This window comes from Microtus ochrogaster, linkage group LG5 (assembly GCF_000317375.1).
Source record: "Microtus ochrogaster isolate Prairie Vole_2 linkage group LG5, MicOch1.0, whole genome shotgun sequence".
Classification (NCBI taxonomy): domain Eukaryota; kingdom Metazoa; phylum Chordata; class Mammalia; order Rodentia; family Cricetidae; genus Microtus; species Microtus ochrogaster.
Genome location: NC_022031.1, coordinates 23,415,478 through 23,424,702, shown reverse-complemented (window position 1 = coordinate 23,424,702; position 9,225 = coordinate 23,415,478). Strand labels below are relative to the sequence as shown.

Here is a 9,225-nt window from a genome sequence, read left to right as displayed (position 1 = left end):
CTGGTAAGCAGAAGCAGGGATATGGATGATAAACCATCTGGGCAAGAAACTGCTCTTGCCTGGACTATTGCGTAAACTCTCTCAGTGGCTCTAGGCTGGAGGAGCAGAAGGACCTCCCGCAACACCATTTATTTATGTCCAGCTAGCTATACAAAGAGTGTGAGACTCTTAGCTGAATAACTTCTGGGGAAGGGAAATCACACTTAAATAAATTTTGTAATGCAAGTATTTTAAGGTATTATTACAATTAATCCTGTGCCTTGTATGTTCTTATATCTTTTCCTCATACATGATAAATCCAAGGTTTGGAAAGCACAGAGGGTAGACTTAAGACTTCAACAAAAATTAGGTGCCTCTAGATTCAAAGCTGCTCTTCCTGGTTCTTAGGCTCTGGCACGGGGTGGAACTGACTCGGAGATGATGTGGAGGTAGACAAATAGTTAACATCACTACGGGTGATGACAAGGGACCAGAGCTACTGCATCTCAGTTTCCTATTTTTCTCTTAATTCTGCATGGTTGAAATGGATGCTTTAAACATTCAGGATATTTATATCCTTACATGATGGCTGCAATAAATATCTTTTAGGTAATTCACCTTTATACTGCCAAACCTAAAAAAAAGCAAAACATATATTTTGTCCTGTCTCCATAATGCTTGGACACATAATACTATCAAGAGATACAGACAAAATGCATTTACAAGCAAAGCCGTTGCATCATGGGATAGACTAAATAGAGCAGAAACTCCTATATTCTACCAGTCTCAAATCAGTGTAAGTTTTAGTGCTGTCTCTGAAACTCCCAGCATCCAAGGAAAATGAAATGAATCTGGCATCACAGTGTTGGTGCGACTCTGGCCAACACCTGGCTGTAAATCTCATGTGAATGGGCTCAACATGACTTCATTAATCTTGGAGTTTGGGTGGTTTGGTCCCATTACACATCTTATTCGTATTGTGTTCAATGAGCAGTTTTACAGAAAAGTCTCTTATAAATTGTTTAATTTTATAAATGTTCTTTTTTTTTTTTTTGGTTTTTCAAGACAGGGTTTCTCTGTGGCTTTAGAGCCTGTCCTGGAAGTAGCTCTGCATACCAGGCTGGTCTCGAACTCACAGAGATCCGCCTGCCTCTGTCTCCCGAGTGCTGGGAATTAAAGGCGTGCGCCACCATCACCCTGCTAAATATTCATTTTTTCTTAATGATTTGGCCCTGGCTTTTTCTTGAAAATTAGTGATATATCTACAGAGATCACTAATTTATAAACAAAAAAATACAAATATTGTGTATGCCTAACAGTTTACACTGTTAAAAGTCAAGCATTTGACCCTAATTATAAACTGGATTTCAATGTATCTAATTTAAATCAAATTGAGTATTTGCTTTGGTTCATACATTTATATAGGAATAGAAAATTTGCACAATTGAGAAATTTCATTGTTTGTATATTTAGTAAACACCAAACATTTTATGCTAGACACAATTTGAATCACTGAAAAATAAAGCACAGCAGAAAAAAATGAGGAAAACATACTTAGGTCCATTAATTTATGTACTTTAATGTTATGTAAGAAGATAGAAATTTATGTTTAATTTGGGCATTATTTTATTTTTAGGCAAATTGAAATTTTCAATGTGTTTATTCACTGAACTTCCCTTCAAGTGCAAACTCCAAAAAACAGGTTGTTATGCTGGCTCAGCAGTTGAGAGCCACTTGCTCTTGCAGAGGACCTTGTTTCGGTCATCAGCATCCATATGACAGCTTACCCGCCAGCTATACCTTTAGTACAAGAATTTCTGATGCCCTCTTATGGCCTTCAAAGCGCCCTGCAAACATCTGGCACACACCTGTGCATGAAGGCAAACCATTCATACACATAAAATAAAAATAAACACACTGAAAAATGGAAACATTTGCACTGTATGGAAATTTTCTTGATGACGTCTGTCATTAATTTATGATCCTCTTCCTTTTCTATTCCTACAGAGAATTAGACAGATGACGATGCTTTTCCGATAGAGTGCCCAGTGGTGTCTAAACCATGACACAGAGGATGCTGGTGGAGTCTCAAGGCCGTGGAGTGTCCTGCAGTGTTAGTAAGGAGGGTGCTGGGATTATAGATTTTCATAGATTGCACCAGGCAGTTTCCAAAGCTCTTTGTGATACCTGAGGTGAAAATTAACAGCAATTGTAAGAGTTTGGCATACATGACGTCTAATAGCACTGACAAGACTTAGACACCCCCTTCTCTCCTCCTTTGCTCCTCTGAATGAAAATGGCTCGATAGCTCCAGATGAACTATTATTACACGTTATGTGAATTTTTGTGAATTAAACTAATTTGTCTTTTAAGAATCCATTTATGTATTTCCTCTCTCTGAACAACTTATACAATGGAGCAGACCTAGTATCTTTGTCAAATTATTAGTGCCTCGGGTTTCTAATTACTAGTTTGAATCACATAGCCCTTCTGGTAAAATGTTGAATGTACACTAGAAGAAAAAGCATAATCAAAAGAAATAATAGATTATGCAATATATAAATAGGATTACCAGCAATGCATTCTCATTTAAGGCAACATTTAATACAGTAGTTGTTGCTTTGGGTCCCATATCCCATTTATTTTGTATTGGGGGGGGGGAGTGTTAAGTGTTATCAACAAGTAAAAAAAAAAAGACAACCTCAGATGACATTAGTTCTTAACAAAATTAAAGCAATGAAGAACAGAAATTTGCATGCATAAATAATCGAACGCTTTATGTAAAAGTAACAACTTTGCCCTGTACTTAATGCTATAATCACATTCTCTTTAGAATGAAAGGTTTGCAATGACACCCTTTACCCAAACTTACTCAGTTTTTATAACTCCATTCTCATGTAAGAGTTGTCAAAATCCAGTTTTCGTATAAAATTATTTATTTACTGTTTTATACATGAGGGATATACTGTATTGCTCATTTCTATAACTTGAGAAACTATAGAGACTCAAGTAAACATTATCATGGGTTATTAAAACTGCTGAAATCTCAGAGTGCATTAGAGGATTTGAAGGGAAGAGCATTCATAGCTGTGACATAGGAGACTGGTGATGCCAAGTCCTCACCGAGCCTAGCTGTGTTCTCCCCTTCCTTTCTAATGAGTTTTCAGCAACATATTACTACAAACAGAAATGTTTTATAGGTGAATTTTACCATAGTAGGAACGAATATATGGTTTTAAATAAAATTTAAAAAGTGTAATGTGTCTTTAGTTATTAAAAAGATAAGTCATTTTTTCTTATTATAAGGAAGTAGACTTTTTTAAAAAATAACACAGATCTATTAGAGTTCTCATTTTTTTTATTTCTTCCAATGAGTTGCTTAAGAGAGCACATTATTTTTTATGCCTGGTAAGCAGAAGCAGGGATATGGATGATAAACGTAATGAATTAGTAACTCTTTATAGTAAATGAGTGCTCCTATGGCCTCCTGCACTTCTGTGTGTGTTTGTTCATCTCTTCACCACAGTTGGGCTCTGTACTTTCCTGCCAAACTCTGCAACACTCCTCTTTCCGCTCTCTTTGCTGTATTCTCAGTCCTGCTGTATTTCTTAAGCAGCCTCAACCATCCTAAACCCATATCAGTGCATTTGCAGCCTGACTACTCCCAAACTGTTTAATAACAGTGGTCAGCAAACATTTGTGTGGTTAAAACCATTCCTAAGAATGTGCATCTAGTTTCAGATATGAGAAAAAAAAGCTTAATTCATAAAATATCAGTATGAATAATGAAAGGCAACTTTGCAGTTATTAGCCTAGCAGTTACCACTTAGAATGAACACCAACACCTGTGACATTTGGGCTGTCTAGACAAAAGTTGTTTACCCAAACTAAATCCATTACAGGTATGTCTCACACTGTTAGCTAAATCCTACTAAAAATATTCTTATTGAGTCCAGCCTGCCTGGGTACCTAGCCCCATAGCATAAATTAAGGGTCAGGAGACATCCCTTAACTCTTTCAGCTCACTACAGTAGCATTTAAGAAGAACAATTCACAGGATCGTTCATTTAACCCTAAATTTAAACGATGTAATTGCTAATGTTTATTTATTCTTGAAAGGATGCACTGATGTTGAAAATATAAGATAAAATATTTGAAAATAGAACCATAAAAACAGACACTTATTAAAGCAAATGAGAGAAGAATGTTGGTGTGAGAGACTGTGTGTCCAAGGGATGGAAGGAGTGTTTGCTGGAACAAAGAGCTTGCAAGGCATTACCTGCAGCATATTGGTACATGGTAATCACACAAAACCAGAGACAGCAGTTTTGTGTCTGGAAGAAGGGAGAAGCAGGATCCCATGCCTACCCTATGTTATTGATCCAATATACCAGTGCGGGAAAGGAGCCAAATTAGAACTCAGTTTGTCAAATTTTTCTAATCTGTGCTTTTATAAAAACTTTTGGATCTGACATCTCACGTGTTATTATTGCACCACATATCTCAAATCAGCTCTGAAAAAGACTAAAGCAGAGAGAGCTAGAAACTTCACAGCCACAGTCAAGGTAAGCCTGCTGAATCATCTATGACTTTAGAATGGGATCCGGAGTTATGCTATATGGACCTTAAATTCTTTCTACCTGACAAAAATTTGATGAACACACACACACACACACACACACACACACACACACACACACACACACACACACACACCCCAGAGGCAAATAATTGTAACAAAAATAGTTAGATAGGAAGGAAGGAAGGAAGGAAGCAAGCAAGCACGAACAAGATTTGGGAACCCTATTGCTCAATTCTTTTCCCATTGTTGCCTAGGTGTTCTTGCTCATACATTGGTTCATTTATCAGGGATGTTTAAAAACTGCATTTTCCTCCCATACTGTGAATCTCTGGGACTCTTTCCTCAAATCCGAACACGCATTCGGTTTCCTGTTTATCCAAATGAAACTAAAAATAACAGCTTCTTGAAAAATATTTGGGTAGAATAATTGTGATCACTATTGGTTTGTTTTTTGTTAACCTTTTTTTTTTTTTCGTTTGAGGAAGATTAAATCAATCCACCTGGAGTTTAATACTATTTGTTACTATAGTAACTTTATAGCCTTTTTGGCTCTGACAAAGGGGCTTCATTTCGTCCATTTCATGCTCCTGTGTCGACCTATTCCCTCCCAGTGTTTTATTCTAGCTGTCTTTAAGGGTATCTGTGGGAGCCACAGCTGCCGGTCTTTTGTAAGGGGAAGCAGCTTGCACTGTGTGAAATGCTGAGTTCTGAGAGGTCTTCCATGCTGATGGCATTATTGAATTTCAAAGCAAAGACTAACAACATTCAACTGCTAAACACACATTGATATTCTCCTGTATACTATATATTTTCTAGAAATACCATGTCATCTATATTCTCATTAAAACATATAATTGCAATTTAATAAAATTGTAAGCAAAAGCTTGGGAAATACTGTAATGCAATATAAGTTGAAACACAAACATCATCAGGAAAAATCAGGCCAGGGACTTTGTACAGAGTCATTTAAATAGGATTTTTAAATCATTAAATAAGTGGAGTCTTTGTTGTGTAAATATTTAAACTTTGTTAAAAGGGTAAATTTTAAAACAACCTCAATACATATTCTGAGTAGTATTATTTCCTTTAATAAAACTTATTTTTTGATATGACTCTCTGACCAAATTTGAGTTGTGATTTCTTGTGAGAATTATGTTGATTTGTTACTTCCAGAGGCAGAGTATAAGATTTGTTGAATAAGATCATTTTAATGTATTCAGAAATTTTGCATATAGATATACTGAGAAAATGTTTGGGTAATATTTCTGTATTCCACCTTTTCTCATTTAGTTAACCAAAGAACCTGGCCAACTTGAAGCTTCACCATACTCTCCAATGTAGTGCAGTTTTTCGTTTTATGCTCTGCTTCAGGGAGGGCAACTTTGGCGAGATTCTTTTCAACATTTCGGTTTGGTGATTTTTTTTTTCCAGTTGTGTTAATTGCTGTAGTTATAGAGTGGTGAGCATTCAGAATCTTGTTAACTTGCTAAGCGTCTGGTCAGCAGGGTAGCCAAGTTCCAGGAAGGCTCTTGACACCTCTGCCAGGGTTATTGAAACCTCAGACACCCCAGCTGAGGCAGATTGTTTTGGTTGGGCTTCATATCCGTAGCATAGCCTGTAGTTAGAGGGGGGGGGGGAGGAAGCAGCAAAGACATGATTGACAGCCCACACCTCCTGGGCCCTTCTTACTACCAGACACAACATCTGCTATGCCCTGTGGAGCAGTGAACCAACACACACCGAGAGAATTGTTTGTAGCATTGTCAGGGTGGATTTTCTTTAACCCTTTGTAGTTACTCTCTGGAGAGAAGTGAGAGATAATTTCGCTTAGAAATTTCGCAGATATAGGGGCAGATTAGTAGAGTTCAATAAAAATAATTTTTAAAAAAGAAAATTTACTTTAAAAATACAGAGAATGACAAAAAGAAGGGACTCTAGTGTAAATGCGAGAAAGCCTCATACTTCTGCTCGTTATTGTAAAATGAAGACTTATAACATTCTCTGCCGTCATTTCCAAGTGAGAGACATTGAACTTAAGTTGCTGGTAAAAGGCTTTGGTTTCACCTCATGAAACATCCTGAAACAACATTTTCATTATAGCTTTACTTGTTGAGATCACTCCTCCAAGAGCAAAGGCAGCGATGTAGGTGGGATATTCGTAGAATAGGTAGAAAGGCCTCTACATATCTGCACAGAGTTTTATGCAGCAGCAGTACTGGGATCTTTACTGCCTTTATACTTTTGATACATTGCTCCAGAAACAGATTAAAACCTTGCCCTGGTCATAAGCTCCCACAGACATGAAAACACAAGGAAGAAGAAAGAATGGACACATGGCTAGAGGGCCACAGGAAAAGCATTTTCTCTTGTAATATAACTGTTACTTTTGCTTACTTTATGCTCATTTCGCTATTGGCTCACACCGAAGGGAAGATAAGAGCAAAGCAGAAGATGGTTTTACTGGGGAAAAGTACAACTGCTCACACCTGCTCCTCCCATCTAATTACTCATTGGTTCACAAAAGGTAAGGCTCTCAGGGAACAATCCACCAAGCAATTATCACTTCTCTGGAGGAAGCCAGCCTGTCTTCACCATATACTTGCTCACCCAGGATGATGCACTCAGAGGAGGAGACTCCCTTACATAACACCTGTTTCAGTCTTTTGGCATTTGCGAAGCTGCTCCAATAAGAAATAAAGGCTTCAGCCGGGCGGTGGTGGCGCACGCCTTTAATCCCAGCACTCGGGAGGCAGAGGTAGGTGAACCTCTGTGAGTTCGAGGCCAGCCTGGTCTACAAAAGCTAGTTCCAGGACAACCTCTACAGCTACAGAGAAACCCTGTCTCGAAAAACCAAAATAAATAAATAAATAAATAAATAAATAAATAATTTAAAAAAAGGCTTCTTAGCTGGACGGTGGTGGAGCAAACCTTTGCTCTCAGCACGGGAAGTAGAGTCAGGCTGATCTCTGTGAGTTTGAGGCCAGCCTGCTCTACAAAAGCTAGTGTAGGACAGGACAGGCTCCAAAGCAGCAGAAAACCCTGTCTTGACAAAACAAAAAATACAAAAAAACAAAAAACAAAACAAAAAAAAAAACAACAAAGGCATCAAATTGAGAAAATAGCCAGTAGATGACAATCTCTAATCCAAATATCTGGAATCATAAATACTCCAGAATAAGAAACTGTATAAATGTTGATATGATACCACAAGTGATAAAAAATTCGCATCTGACTTCATGTAATAGGCTTCAGTTAGAATGATGGTACACTAAAAGCGTTTTCTAAAAATCCTCTCTGTCTATATTAATATAGTGGTTTTGAAACATAAACCATGAAATCAGACTTGGGTCTCACACCCATAATACCTCATTATGAATATGCACATATTTCAAAATAAAAACCTAAAACCCAAAACACTTCTGATCCCATTCATCTCCAATAAGTGATACTCAACTTATACTAGATTAAATAATTTTACTTCTGGGTGTAGCTCAGTAGTAGAGTGTCCATTTAACATGCTTGAAGCTCTGACTTCCATCCCAAGTACTCAGAAAATCAAAGCTATATAATTTGCTTCTGAAGGGGACTGAAATAGCCTGTTTTCCATTGAGCTCTTTTAAGTTTGTAGTAGAGATGCTCTTCTGAAACATAAACTACAAGAGACAGTTAAGAGGGCTTAAGTACCAATGCCATGCTTTTCATGGATAACAAAATAACTCAGTACCCTAGGATGCTCGCTTAGATAGTAACTTAACTTAGCAAAACCAAGACAAAGAGAGTAATTCCTGTCTCTCAACGTGGGAAAACTGGAAACAGAATCTCATGAAGTAAATCTGTCTTCAGATCTCTCTGGAATCTGCTGTTGCCTTCTCTGATCTGATAGATAGCTATCTTCAGAAGATTAACTTCCTGCTTTGGGACAGATATCTGACAGGGAATCTCCACTACACCACCCCACTACCTGAGCCTCACATCCACCCATGTTTATCTCAGCTCCACAATCTTCACTAATTTACAGGCAACTATTTGACTAAATCAACACCCTTCACAGCTCTGGTATATCATACCATAGAAGAGCAAATTACAGGTTTACTTTGACAATAGCTGGAGACTTTACAAAAGGACAAATCTGTGACTGTTGAAACAATTCTGGAACATTCTGCCAAGGCAAGAGGAGATCACCCCAAAATTTCCCTGCCTCAGTCTCCTGTTTGGATGGAGAGACACTCTGGAGGTGGAGGCTAAACGTGTAGTCAGGGCCTTGTCGAGCCCTGGATGTGGAAGGTGGACCAGGTGTTGTAATAGCTGCGGGGCTGCATCCCCAGCACCCCGGCTGCCTGCTAGCTTATGCCCGAAATAACAACACACAAACTGTATTCATTTAAACACTGCTTGGCCCATTTCTATGTAGCCTCTTCTAGGCTAATTCTCACATGTTAATTTAGCCCATTTCTAATCATCTGTGTAGCACCGCTAGGTGTGCTTACCGGGAAGATTCTAGCCTATGTCCGTCCTGGGTAGGAGTTTCATCTCATGTGCCTCAGAGAGCAGAGCTATCACATCTGCCTGGGAGAGGGGAGCATGGCGTCTCTGAGCTCACTTCCTCTTCCTCCCAGCATTCTGTTCTGTTTACTCCACCCACCTATATTCTAACCTATCAGGGC

General features: G+C 38.3%; 1 long non-coding RNA gene across 1 annotated transcript in view; it reads left to right on the top strand.

Annotated features, from left to right (window-relative positions):
* Nucleotides 1-3,200, top strand: part of LOC113457731 — a 21,461-nt gene extending 18,261 nt beyond the window's left edge. Inside the window, exon 3 of the long non-coding RNA XR_003378239.1 lies at nt 1,987-3,200. This is a non-coding gene — a long non-coding RNA (uncharacterized LOC113457731). The remainder of the gene's footprint in view (nt 1-1,986) is intronic.
* The last annotated feature ends 6,025 nt before the right edge of the window (nt 3,201-9,225 follow it).